This window comes from Bos indicus x Bos taurus, chromosome 17, assembly GCF_003369695.1.
Source record: "Bos indicus x Bos taurus breed Angus x Brahman F1 hybrid chromosome 17, Bos_hybrid_MaternalHap_v2.0, whole genome shotgun sequence".
Taxonomy (NCBI): domain Eukaryota; kingdom Metazoa; phylum Chordata; class Mammalia; order Artiodactyla; family Bovidae; genus Bos; species Bos indicus x Bos taurus.
In genome coordinates this window covers 35,576,332-35,591,559 of record NC_040092.1, presented here as the reverse complement: position 1 = coordinate 35,591,559, position 15,228 = coordinate 35,576,332, and the positions used below count along the sequence as shown (strand labels likewise).

Genomic DNA, 15,228 nt, shown 5'->3' with positions numbered 1-15,228 from the left:
CTTCCTGATCCAAGGATTGAACCTGTGCCTCCAGTGTCTCCTGCATCGGCAAGTGGATGGCTTGCCAATGGTGGCTGGTGGCTCAGATGGTAAAGAATAATAAGTACTGCTTAATAATGTAATGCTAACATCTATTTTGGAGGGCTCCAAAATCACTGCAGATGGTGACTGCAGCCATGAAATTAAAAGACACTTGCTCTTTGGAAGAAAAGTTATGAACAACCTAGATGGCATACTGAAAAAGAGAGACATTACTTTGCCAACAAAGGTCTGTCTAGTTAAAGCTTTGGTTTTTCCTGTAGTCATGTATGGCTGTGAGAGTTGGAACTATAAAGAAAGCTGAACAGCAAAGAATTAATGCTTTTGAACTCTGGTGTTGGAGGAGACTCTTGAGAGTCTCTTGGACAGCAAGGAGATCCAAACAGTTCATCCTAAAGGAAATCAGTCCTGAATATTCATTGTAAGGACTGATGCTGAAGCTGAAACTCCAATACTTTGACCACCTGATGCGAAGAACTGACTCATTTGAAAAGACCCTGATGCTGGGAATGATTGAAGGCAGGAGGAGAAGCAAACGACAGAGGATGAGACGGTTGGATGGCATCACCAACTCAATGGACATGAGTTTGAATAAGCTCTGAGAGTTGGTGATGGACAGGGAGCCCTGGAGTACTGCAATCCATAGGGTCACAAAGAATCAGACACTGAACCAAACTGAACATCTGATGAATACATATGCATATAAATATATATTTACATACATACAAAAAGCTATTTTCTATATATATATAATGGTTTCCCTGGTAGCTCAGATGGTAAAGAATCTGCCTAAAATGCAGGAGACCTAGGTTCGATTCTTGGGTCAGGAAGATCCCCTGGAGAAGGAAATGGCAACCCACTCCAGTATTCTTGCTTGGGAAGTCCCATTGACAGAGGAGTCTGGTGGGCTACAGTCCATGGGTTACAAAGCTTCAGACATGACTGAACGACTAACATTTTTACTTTTCACTTTCACACTTACATATATATCCAAAAATCACTTCTTTGATATTTCTTAACAATTAGTAGTACTTTTTAAAACCAACTACAGACTCAAATTTAATAAAGAAAAATAATATAGAAAACATTCTCAATTCATTGGAAATAAATTCAGAAATAAAATTTTCAAATAAATCAGCTATAAATATGTAAATAAGAAAATTAGTAAACATGTACAAGTATTCAAAACAGGACTTTAAAAAAGGAATCAAATTGAAAGGTACAGAATCTATGGATTCTATTAGATGAAAATGAAGCAACATAATTCAAAAATAATGAAGCTTCTGGCATTTGCTAGAAAAAAAGAAATTTTCAAAGAAAGCCCCTCCCACTCTAATAAAGAGAAAAAGTTGGAAAATTGTCAAAATCAAAATTTTGCCTGAGCATAGTGTAGAGCTAGGTTTGCAAGTTCAACAGGTAAACTCATTTCTAATGAGGAACAAGGAATTATTTAACCCTGGTAGTCTACATGAAAGCAGGCAATAGTAAATCAGCAAAAAGTTTAACAACTTTTTAAAGGCTCCTAGGGGCTACCTTATGAGTTTGGAATGGCTGGGGCTAGGGACATAAGCACAGGAGGAGTTCATACACTCAGTATCATTTCAGATGGCATATAAGGTCAGAGGCAGGCAGGAGACTGGAGGCAGCTTCCCTGGAGGTGCTGTGAGTCAGGTGACCAGCTGCTGTGGGGGGCTATCCTTGTGCCCTTGCTAAGACTCTTCACACCTAGGAAGCCAAATGTTAAGCCCCTAAAGGAAGGGGCAGCCATCTTTCTCGCCCCCAGGAACAGGCAAGAACTCATTGTTTCCAAGAGTGAAAGCAGACCCTCTGACTTTGATGTAGGGTAGCAAGCACTCAGTGTCTCAAGACACAGGCAGAAAGAATGCTCTGATGCTGGGGGAGAGGCCAGAAACCTGGTAAACCTGGTCAGGAGACCATGTAAAGAACTGAATTCTACTTACAGGGACATTGTAGGAAGTTTTATCTTTTCTTTTCTTTCTTTTTTTTTTTTTTACTAAACTCTCATTTTTCTGATAGTAGTAAACTCTCATATGTCTCCAGCTGCCTTCTTAATACATTTGCATATATTTTCCACCCTTTTATTTTATATTTGTATCTTTCAATTTGAAATATGTTTCCTTTTAACAATATGTACCTGGATCTTTGCCCTTCCTACCTGAATACATCTGCACTATGACTGGATTATTTAATCCATTCACATTGAATGCATTATTATTATCCTTAGAATTACATCTTCCTCTTATTTATTTATTTTTAAATAGGTCTCAGTTCAGTTCAGTTCAGTCACTCAATCGTGTCTGACTCTCTGCGACCCCATGAACCACAGCACACCAGGCCTCCCTGTCCATTACCAACTCCCGGAGTCCACACAAACCCATGTCCATCAAGTTGGTGATGCTATCCAACCATCTCATCCTCTGCTGTCCCCTTCTCCTCTTGCTCCCAATCCTTCCCAGCATCAGGGTCATTTCAAATGAGTCAGCTCTTCATAGCAGGTGGCCAAAGTATTGGGGTTTCACCCTCAACATCAGCCCTTCCAGTGAACACCCAGGACTGATCTCCTTTAGAATGGACTGGTTGGATCACCTTGCAGTCTAAGGGACTCTCAAGAGTCTTCTCCAACACCACAGTTCAAAAGCATCAATTCTTCGGCACTTACCTTTCTTTATAATCGAGCTCTCACATCCATACATGACCACTGGGAAAACTATAGCCTTGACTAGACGGACCTTTGTTGGGAAAGTAATGTTTCTGTTTTTTAAAATGCTGTCTAGGTTGGTCATAACTTTCCTTCCAAGGAGTAAGCATCTTTTAATTTCATGGCTGCAATCACCATCTGCAGTGATTTTGGAGCCCAGAAAAATAAAGTCAATCACTGTTTCCACTGTTTCCCCATGTCTTTCTATTCTCTTCTTTTACTTTACTGCTTATTTTTGAATTGGGTGACTATTTTCTAAGGTTACATTTAAATTCCTTTCATGATCTTTTCACTGTGTGAAAAAATATTTTTGTCTTTGTTGCTTTAGGGCAACATAATTTTTAATTAAACAATTTAATATTAATTTAATATTTTCCCTTTGTTGCTTTTGAGTCCTGTCTCAGGGTCTTTTATGATCTGGTTTTCCTTAGTGTCAGTTTTCCTGGTTATTTCTGAAAAATTGACTGATCTATGATTTAGCTCCTTACCCATGTGGAACTACCTGTTTCTTATTTGGTTACCTCTAAAATCTATTGTTTTAAAAGAGTCTTCAGGTTTAAGTCCCTTTAAACTCTGCTGTAGAAAAGTCAGAATTTAAGAGAACAGATTTGTTGCTCTGTTCTTTTTTTTTTTTCAATTGTATTGGTTTTGCCACACATCAACATGAATCCGCGACGGGTGTACACGTGTTCCCAATCCTGAACCCCCCTCCCACCTCCCTCCCCATACCATCCCTTTCCCCTACCTTAATGATTTGCAAAATAATCTGAGTCATATATCTGAAACTGGTATTGGAAATAGTCCCTCCCTACTCTCAGAGTGACCCTCTGGCTTTGTGAGCAGGGCAGTGGGTAGGAAATGGTAGTTCTCTGTTCTTTTAGATCCTAGGATTTTCTTAAATTGTCTACATTAAACTGCACGATGTAGCATATCATTAACTTTCTGATCCCATGATCATCACATGAGCACTTCCATTCCATTCATCTCCAGTCATATCTGCTTTTCTTTTCCTTTAGAATATTATCTGTAGTCTTGAATCTTTACACTTGCTGGTCCTTTTACCTGGAGCACTTTTCCCCAATCATTCTTACAAATTGTCTCTTTACTTTCTTCACGTATCTGCTTACCAGTGAGATTTTTCTGACTACCCTGTTTAAAATTTGAAATGATCTTCCAGAATACGCCTATCACATTTGCTGATATTTATTGCCATAATTGAATCAATATCTAACATGCTACATAATTTATTTTCTGTTTATTATCTATATAACCCTATCCAAAACATACATACTATGCAATCAAACAAGAACAGGAATATTTGTCTGTTTTATCTATACTGCAAACAAAAAAGGGTGTGTATGCAGTAAGCACATATTAGGCAGTAAATAAACATATGGGAGATGATTGGATTATTATTTTAATTGGACTCAAAGTAGTTTTTGGAGCATATGTTGAACTTTCTGATAATCTCAAATCATTATGCAAAAATGTATGCCTTGAATGTTATTAAACTGTGATAATTGAAAGTAGCATTATTCAGGCAGGTGTTTTCTATTTAATATTCTCTAACTCTCTAAAGTATTAGAGTTAATAGACATAATGAACATTTGGATAGATGATGCTTTTTTAAACATTTTCCATCTCAAATTAAATGTAAATGCTTATGTAAACAAGATGTTTGCTATGTTAAACAATGATCCCTTTCATATATAATTAAAATCCAAATTATTATGCATTATATTTATTTAGTTATAGAGGCTGTTGGTCCTTTTTATATTACCCATGACACAAAGAGCATGTTTATATGAAATAAATAAAAGATGTTACATATATAGTATTCCAGAAAAATATCAGTATATTTGGGGATATTAATGTTTAAGTTTTAAAATTAACTCATCAAATAAAAAGTATACCATTTATCACTGAAAGTATCTACAACTTTATTAAAATTTCTGTCAACAGTGTGCTAAATTTATGCTTACTCCAACATCCAACATGAAATAACTTGCTTTTGATTTATCTTACTTGTATGTATTATGCATAAAATTTTTCACTGTTATTCAACTATATTCATTTTCTTCTTTTGTTCTTACCTCAGTTTTGAATTTTGCTGATGTCAGTTATAATTATCTGAACTGAAAACCACCATCCAAAAAAGTTGTAATCTTTAAAGAAAATTATAATATAAGAATATATTATATATATTCTTATATATAAGAAAATTATACTATAATATAAAATTATAATATAATATAATTATAATATACTAGTTATACTTGAAATACTTAAGTATGTTACTTAGAAATTCCATTTATTAATTCTTTCAGAAAATGTCTAAGCTCAAGTTTTATTCTTTAAAGTATTTACCCATTTAAACTTTCCTGGGATTTTTTTCCCCCATAAGATCTATTATTATTATGTCAAAAAACAACGTTGGAACTGAACATGGAATAGGAGTGTTTCAAAATTGGGAAAGGAGTGTGTCAAGGCTGTATAGTGTCACCCTGTTCATTTAACTTATATGCAGAATATATCATGTGAAATGCTGGGTTGGATGCACCACAAGCTGGAATCAAGATGCCAGCAGAAATATCAGTAATGACAGATATGAAAACAACAACTAAATGAACTGGAGATATGCAACCTTCTAGGGAAAAAAAAAAAAAAAACAAGAGAAAGAGAAACCCAAGTAAGATGGTAGGTGTTGCAAGAGGCATCAGAGGGCAGACACACAAACCCTAATCACAGAAAACTAGTCAATCTAATCACATGGACCATAGCCTTGTCTAACTCAGTAAAACTAAGCCATGCCATGTGGGGCCACCCAAGAAGGGTGGGTCATGGTGGAGAGATCTGCAAGAATGTGGTTCACTGGAGATCAGATCAGACCAGATCAGTCACTCAGTCATGTCCAACTCTTTGCATGAATCACAGCACGCCAGGCCTCCCTGACCATCACCAACTCCCGGAGTTCGCTCAGACTCACGTCCATCGCGTCAGTGATGCCATCCAGCCATCTCATCCTCTGTCGTCCCCTTCTCCTCCTGCCCCCAATCCTTCCCAGCATCAGAGTCTTTTCCAATGAGTCAACTCTTCGCATGAGGTGGCCAAAGGACTGGAGTTTCAGCATTAGCATCATTCTTTCCAAAGAAATCCCAGGGCTGATCTCCTTCAGAATGGACTGGTTAGATCTCCTTGCAGTCCAAGGGACTCTCAGACTCTTCTCCAACACCACAGTTCAAAAGCATCAATTCTTCAGCGCTCAGCTTTCTTCACAGTCCAACTCTCACATCCATACATGACCACAGGAAAAACCATAGCCTTGACTAGACGGACCTTTGTTGGCAGAGTAATGTCTCTGCTTTTGAATATGCTATCTAGGTTGGTCATAACTTTTCCTTCCAAGGAGGAAACGTCTTTTAATTTCATGGCTGCAGTCACCATCTGCAGTGATTTTGGAGCCCAGAAAAATAAAGTCTGACACTGTTTCCACTGTTTCCCCATCTATTTCCCATGCAGTGATGGGACCGGATGCTATGATCTTCGTTTTCTGAATGTTGAGCTTTAAGCCAACTTTTTCACTCTCCACTTTCACTTTCATCAAGAGGCTTTTGAGTTCCTCTTCACTTTCTGCCATAAGGGTGGTGTCATCTCCATATCTGAGGTTATTGATATTTCTCCCGGCAGTCTGGATTCCAGCTTGTGTTTTTCCAGTCCAGCGTTTCTCATGAAGTACTCTGCATATAAGTTAAATAAACAGAGTAACAATATACAGTCTTGACATACTCCTTTTCCTATTTGGAATCAGTCTGTTGTTCCATGTCCAGTTCTAACTGTTGCTTCCTGACTGCATACAAATTTCTCAAGAGGCATTTCAGGTGGTCTGGTATTCCCATCTCTTTTAGAATTTTCCATGGTTTATTGTGATCCACATAGTCAAAGGCTTTGGCATAGTCAATAAAGCAGAAATAGATGTTTTTCTGGAACTCTCTTCCTTTTTCCATGATCCAGTGGATATTGGCAATTTAATCTCTAGTTCCTCTGCCTTTTCTAAAACCAGCTTGAACATCTGGAAGTTCACGGTTCACATATTGCTGAAGCCTGGCTTGGAGAATTTTGAGCATTACTTTACTAGCATGTGAGATGAGTGCAATTGTGTGGTAGTTTGAGCATTCTTTGGCATTGACTTTCTTTGGGATTGGGATGGAAACTGACCTTTTCCAGTCCTGTGGCCACTGCTGAGTTTTCCAAATTTGCTGGCATATTGAGTACAGCACTTTCACAGCATCATCTTTCAGGATTTGGAATACCTCCACTGGAATTCTATCACCTTCACTAGCTTTGTTTGTAGTGATGCTTTCTAAGGCCCACTTGACTTCACATTCCAGGATGTCTGGCTCTAGGTCAGTGATCACACCATCATGATTATCTGGGTCGTGAAGATCTTTTTTGTACAGTTCTTCTGTGTATTCTTGCCATCTGTTCTTAATATCTTCTGCTTCTGTTAGGTCCATACCATTTCTGTCCTTTATCAAGCCCATCTTTGCATGAAATATTCCTTTGGTATCTCTGATATTCCTGAAGAGATCTCTGGTCTTTCCCATTCTGTTGTTTTCCTCTATTTCTTTGCATTGATCGCTGAAGAAGGCTTACTTATCTCTTCTTGCTTTTCTTGGAACTCTGCATTCAGATGTTTATATATTTCCTTTTCTCCTTTGCTTTTTGCTTCTCTTCTTTTCACAGCTATTTGTAAGGCCTCCCAGACAGCCATTTTGCTTTTTTGCATTTCTTTTCCATGGGGATGATCTTGATCCCTGTCTCCTGTACAATGTCACAAACCTCATTCCATAGTTCAATAGACACTCTATCTATCAGATCTAGGCCCTTAAAATCTATTTCTTACTTCCACTGTATAATCATAAGGGATTTGATTTAGGTCATACCTGAATAGTCTAGTGGTTTTCCCTACTTTCTTCAATTTAAGTCTGAATTTTGCAATAAGGACTTCATGGTCTGAGCCACAGTCAGCTCCTGGTCTTGTTTTTGCTGACTTGGCTGCAAAAATATAATCAATCTGATTTTGATGTTGACCATCTGGTGATGTCCATCTATAGAGTCTTCTCTTGTGTTGTTGGAAGAGGGTGTTTTCTATGATTAGTGCGTTCTCTTGGCAAAACTCCATTAGTCTTTGCCCTGCTTCATTCCATATTCCAAGGCCAAATTTGCCTGTTACTTCAGGTGTGTCTTGACTTCCTACTTTTGCATTCAAGTCCCCTATAATGAAAAGGACATCTTTTTTGGGTGTTAGTTCTAAATGGTCTTGTAGGTGTTCATAGAACCGTTCAACTTCGGCTTCTTCAGCATTACTGGTTGTGGCATAGACTTGGATTACTGTGATATTGAATGGTTTGCCTTGGAAACGAACAGAGATCATTCTGTCGTTTTTGAGATTGCATCCAAGTACTGCATTTCAGACTCTATTGTTAACCATGAAGGCTACTCCATTTCTTCTGAGGGATTCCTGCCCACAGTAGTAGATATAATGGTCATCTGTGTTAAATTCACCCATTCCAGTCCATTTCAGTTCGCTGATTCCTAGAATGTCGACGTTCACTCTTGCCATCTCTTGTTTGACCACTTCCAATTTGCCTTGATTGGAAGTGGTCCCCTGGAGAAGGGAATGGCAAACCACTTCAGTATTCTTGCCTTGAGAACCCCATGAATAGTATGAAAAGGCAAAACGATAGGATACTGAAAAAGCAACTCCGCAGGTCGGTAGGTGTGCAAGATGCTCCTGGAGATCAGTGGAGAAATAATTCCAGAAAGAATGAAGGGATGGAGCCAAAGCAAAAACAATACACAGTTGTGGATGTGACTTGTGATAGAAGCAAGGTCCGATGCTGTAAAGAATAATATTGCATAGGAACCTGGAATGTCAGGTCCATGAATCAAGGCAAATTGGAAGTGGTCAAACAGGAGATGGCAAGAGTGAACGTCAACATTCTAGGAATCAGCAAACTAAAATGGACCGGAATGGGTGACTTTAACTCAGATGACCATTATATCTACTACTGTGGGCAGGAATCCCTCAGAAGAAATGGAGTAGCCTTCATGGTTAACAAAAGAGTCTGAAATGCAATACTTGGATGCAATCTCAAAAACGACAGAATGATCTCTGTTCGTTTCCAAGGCAAACCATTCAATATCACAGTAATCCAAGTCTATGCCCCAACCAGTAATGCTGAAGAAGCTGAAGTTGAATGGTTCTATGAAGACCTACAAGACCTTTTAGAACTAACACCCAAAAAAGATACGCTTTTCATTATAGAAGACTTGAATGCAAAAGTAGGACGTCAAGAAACACCTGGGGTAACAGGCAACTTTAGCCTTGGAATACAGAATGAAGCAGGGCAGAAGCTAATAGAGTTTTGCCAAGGGAACGCACTGGTCATAGAAAACACCCTCTTTCAACAACACAAGAGAAGACTCTACACATGGACATCACCAGATGGTCAACACCGAAATCAGATTGATTATATTCTGTACAGCCAAAGATGGAGAAGGTCTATACAGTCAGCAAAAACAAGACCAGGAGCTGACTGTGGCTCAATTCACGAACTCCTTTTTGCCAAATTCAGACTTAAACTGAAGCAAGTGGGGAAACCACTACACCATTCAGGTATGACCTAACTAAAATCCCTTATGATTATACAGTGGAAGTGAGAAATAGATTTAAGGGACTAGATATGATAGAGTGCCTGAGGAACTATGGACGGAGGATCATGACATTGTACAGGAGACAGGGATCAAGACCATCCCCATGGAAAAGAAATGAAAAAAAGCAAAATGGCTCTCTGGGGAGGCCTTCCAAATACCTGTGAAAAGAAGAGAAGTGAAAAGCAAAGGAGAAAAGGAAAGATATAAGCATCTGAATGCAGAGTTCCAAAGAATAGAAAGGAGAGATAAGAAAGCCTTCCTCAGTGATCAAGGAAAGAAATAGAGGAAAACAACAGAATGGGAAAGACTTGAGATCTCTTCAAGAAAATTAGAGATACCAAGGGATTATTTCATGCAAAGATGGGCTCAATAAAGGACAGAAATGGTATGGACCTAACAGAAGCAGAAGATATTAAGAAGAGGTGGCAAGAATACACAGAAGAACTGTACAAAAAAGATCTTCAAAACAAAGATAATCACGGTGGTGTTGTCACTGACCTAGAACCAGACATCCTGGAATGTGAAGTCAAGTGGTCCTTAGAAAGTATCACTATGAACAAAGCTAGTGGAGGTGATGGAATTCCAGTTGAGCTATTTCAGATCCTGAAAGATGATGCTGTGAAAATGCTGCACTCAATATGCCAGTAAATTTGGAAAACTCAGCAGTGGCCACAGGACTGGAAAAGGTCAGTTTCCATCCCAATCCCAAAGAAAGGCAATGACAAAGAAGGCTCAAACTACCGCACAATTGCACTCATCTCACACGCGAGTAAAATAATGCTCAAAATTCTCCAAGCCAGGCTTCAGCAGTACGTGAACCGTGAACTTCCAGATGTTCAAGCTGGTTTTAAAAAAGGCAGAGGAACCAGAGATCAAATTGCCAACATCTGCTGGATCATCAAAAAAGGAAAAGAGTTCCAGAAAATCATCTACTTCTGCTTTATTGTCTTTGCCAAAGCCTTTGACTGTGTGGATCACAATAAACTGTGGAAAATTCTGAAAGAGATGGGAATACCAGACCACTTGATCTGCCTCTTGAGAAACCTGTATGCAGTCAGGAAGCAACAGTTAGAACTGGACATGGAACACCAGACTGGTTCCAAATAGGGAAAGGAGTACGTCAAGCCTGGCATGTGTTCATGGGGTCACAAAGTGTTGGACACTAATTAGTGGCTGAACAACAACAATATCTTTTAACTGTAAAAAATAAGGCATGTTTAATAGTTGAATTCTAAGAAAAATGCAAATAACACAGAGAACTATGGGAAAATTTATATTATGTGAAATGTGTAGAATATATCTAGGTATGAGAGACAGTCATCTATAGACCTTACAGTAAAGACATTAAATTTCAGAGCTTAATATTATTGTAAAAGTGTCTAAATAAACAATATTGATAATGGGATAGGTATTAATTTGACTTATAAAATGTCTGGGTTGCAGTATAAGGTGTCCTATGACTGTATTTGTATTAGGCCTATTATTTCAGTGCTATTAGAAGAAACTCCATTAAATCCTACTGGACTTAGAAGTATATGTATGTCATATTTGGTAAGAAAAACATTCTTTAAATGAAAAGTAGGTTTGTTTACTACTGGCAGAGACTAAACTCTTGACTAACCTAAACTAAACTAAACACTGGGTAAAATTACTATACAACTTAAGTTGTACATTATAAAATGTTTATTATCTGATATACTGAATAAAACAACTGAATTCCACAGCAACCCACTCATAGAACAGAGAATCAACCCTAGTCTAGACAAGCCTAAAATACTGGGGCCTTGTTGAGCATTGGCCCAATTTACTTGCAAGTTAGACTTTCACTTGCAAGGTGAAAAAAAATCAAGAACACTAGAGCAGGGGTCCCCAACCTCCAGGCCATGGGCCAGTACCTCCTGTCAGATCATCAGTGACATTAGATTAGAAATAAAGTGCACAGTAAATGTAATGCACTTAGTCATCCCCAAATTATCCTCCCACCCCTGATACAGAAAAAATATCTTCCATTAAATCAATCCCTAGTGCCAAAAATGGTTGGGATCTCTGCACTGGAGACTGTATCATCAGCCTAGTGTCACCCCAAGAAAGGTGAGTTACTGTCCCTATTCCCAGTTCCAGAAAGTAATCTGATGTTTGTCACAAGAGAAAAAGGAGGCCATAAGAATAGATATAGCTCCAAAATTACCTGCAAAAACCCTGACTTTATTTGAAACAGAATGTGAGGAAATTAAGGTTAAAGAGCACTCTTAAAAATGGTAAAGATGTGAACTGTAAGTGATTGGTAACTCTACTTACAATTTACAAAGTGAAGCTGGGGTCTGAGCCTTCTGTAAAACTTTAGAGGGGAGACCTTAGGTTTCAACACCATATATTGGTAAAATGTTGATGCTCCACCCACCTTACCCAGAGCTGCCAGAAAGGCACTGGAAACTGTCAGTCTCAGAAAAGTCAAGAAAGACTAGTGAACCACTCAGATAGAAACACAACCTTCTCTACCAAAAACATGACTGGGAAGGTCATTAAGCAAAAAGCTCAGTGACTACCACAGTTAACACTTATCCAGAAAAAGAAAAATCCCTCCCCTTCAATCCACTAGATTTTGAGTTTCGTCCTGCCTGAAGAGTGCCAGAGAGCACACTTTTCCTTGAATGGAGTGCTGCTGCTGATCCTCTGTGATGAGAGGGGACTTGAAAAGCTGTTATACCTGCACCCACTTCACCTCTGAAAATGTGTCCTCCACCATGGGAGTCTAATCTGTTGCAGCCCCCTCAAGTTTTCTATTGACCCTGGATGTTGAATTGCCACCTGCTTGCTATGACTTAGGTATTAAAATTTCTTAGCACTTCATAGTTTGTATTAATCGTGCATATTAACAAATCAACTCTTTGTTTAACAGACACTTCCAAAAAATAAAAATAAAAAAAAGTTTATAATTTACAAATTGTAGGTCAACAGTTTTACTAGAGAGAATCAGAGAAATGCACAGGTAAGAAAAGCCCCCCACCTCCAACCCCAAGTTCAGAGCAAATCACAGAGATGAATCATAGAACTTCTGAAAAAAAACTCTGAATGTAATTTGAGCAGACGTTTGAGCAAATTGTCCCCAGGCAGGGTTTGTTGAAGCAATAGTGAATTCAGCCAGCAATTACTGGAGCCTAGTAATTTGGTATGATATGATAAAGACAGATTAATACAGAGATCAGACAAGGAAACAGTCTGAGAGTGTCCTGCTAAAACCAATGTCATTCAAGAATGATTGTGGAAATGTTAAAGGCCATACCTTCTGTGCAGTAGCATTAGACTTCAACTTGTGTGAGTGGACTCTCAGTTCAGTTCAGTCGTCCAGTCATGTCTGCCTCTTTGTAACCCCATGGACTGAAGCAAACCAGGCTTCCCTGTCCATCACCAACTCTCAGAGCTTGCTCAAACTCATGGCCTTCGAGTCAGTGATGCCATCCAACCACCTTATCCTCTGTTGTCCCCTTCTCCTCAATCTTTCCTAGCATCAGGGTGGACTATATCTCACTCTAATAGTCCAGTAAAGTCATAAGTGAATAAAAACTACAAGAAGCTCTGTTAAACAGTATGTGGATTTGCTATGTTATCTAAATTATCTTACTTTTAAAAACAACAAAAACATACATACAAAGGAAAAAAACGTGACTTACATTAGGGGAGGGGTAAACAGAAAATATTTTGGGCTCCAACTGTTTTACTGAACAAGCAGAGTTTCAAAGCAGCTGTTTTTAATATCTTCAAAGAACTAAGAGACGTTATGCTTTAAAAACATCAAAGGAAAGATAATAGCAATGTCCTACCAAAGAAAGAATAGCTGCTTCGGGCTGGTGCACTGGGACAATCCAGAGGGAGGGTATGGGGAGGAGGAGGAGGAGGGAGGAGGGTTCAGGATGGGGAACACAGGTATACCTGTGGTGGATTCATTTTGATATTTGGCAAAACTAATACAATATTGTAAAGTTTAAAAATAAAATAAAATTGTAAAAAAAAAGAATTTTTTTAAAAAAAGCTGAATTTCTAGAGTTGAAAAGTACAGTAACCAAAAACTAATTCACTGAAAATAGATTCATAATGATTGTAAAATACTAAGAATGATTCAATAGAAAATAAAGACAAAAGAACACAGTCTAAGATAAAAATGTTATATCACTAACAACATCACTATATATGCAATAGGATTAACAGAATAAAGTAAATACATTGAAGAAATAAGAAATTAATATTCCAAAATTTAATGGAAAACATTAACCTACCAATAAAATGCAAATAGTACAAATACAAAAATATCCACATCAGGGTTACCATAGTAAAGGTTTTGACAGCCAATGACAGACACAAGTCAAAGCAAGAGGAAAATGACATCGCCCCTATGGTAACACCAGTAATATTAACAATGATGAATTATCACAAACAATGGAAGCCAGTATGACAGTATGACATATGTTATACTGTCAGTATGACATGTTCAAAATGCTGAAATATTGTCAACAAGAATTTTATATCCAGCAAAATTTTATTTCAAATTATAATATAAAGAAATTATAAAATGAAATATTCTCATATAAACAAAATTTGGAGAATTTTTTGCTTAAAGAACTAACTTGAAATTCTAAAGGAATTGTTTTCAGAATAAAGGCATAAGAACCCAGACAATAATGTGAATTTACAAGAAAAAATCAAAACATGGTAATGGCTATTATATAATTACTAAATACAGTGTAAATACATACTCATTCCCTATTCTTTTAATTGATTTGTTAAAGAATTTTATCAGACATTATGCTGTAGTAGTATTGCTGGTCTTTTAACACAGAATTTTGTTAGGCAATAGCAAAAAAGAGAAGCTGTATTAATCTGTATTGGGATAAAGAAATTAAATCAGACAATAACTTGAATACACTGGAACAAATTATTAGAAACGGAGAATGTAAAAAAAAACTACTAGAACTAATAAAGGAATTCAAAATTTGCATGATACTAAATCAATATATAAAAGTCTGTTGCATTCCTATGAACTAATTACAAAATATTAGAAAGAGAAATTAAGAAAAACTAAATTATAATCACATATAAAAAATAGGAATAAATACATTTAACCAAGGAAGTGAAAGTTCTGTAACATTGAAATCTATTAGATACTAATAAAACAAATTGAAGAAGAATCAAATAAATGCATATATTCAAACAAAGCAAATATATTCTGTGTTAATGGATTGGAAGAATTAATATTGTTAAGTGTCTATACTACTCAAAGCAATATACAGATTCAATGCAGTTAATATCAATATTCAAATGTCAATTTTCACAAATATAGAACAGAGTCCTAAAATTTGCATGGAACAAAAAAAAAAAAAGAGAGAGAGACAAACAAAGCAAATAACCGATTTAGTCTTGAAAAAAGAAAATAAAGCTGGAGGCATCATACTCTCTGATTTCAAAGTATATTACAAAGTTACACTGTAATCAAAAATGGTATGGTATTGCCATAAAAACAGACACATAGATCAATGGAACAGAATAGAGAGCCCAGAAATAAACCCATGCATATATGGTCAATTAACCTGTAACAAAGGACCCAGGAATACACAATGGGGAATGGACAGTCTCTTCAATAAGTGATCTTGGAAAAACTGAACCATCACATCAAAAAAAAAAAAAAAAAAAGAAAGAAAGAAACTGGACTACTATCTAACACCACACATAAGAATTAACTAAATTAGATGAAAAACTTG

General features: G+C 37.2%; 1 pseudogene; it reads left to right on the top strand.

Moving 5' to 3' along the window:
- Positions 1–1,209: 1,209 nt before the first annotated feature.
- LOC113907736 lies at positions 1,210–12,318 on the top strand (annotated as a pseudogene).
- Positions 12,319–15,228: the final 2,910 nt, after the last annotated feature.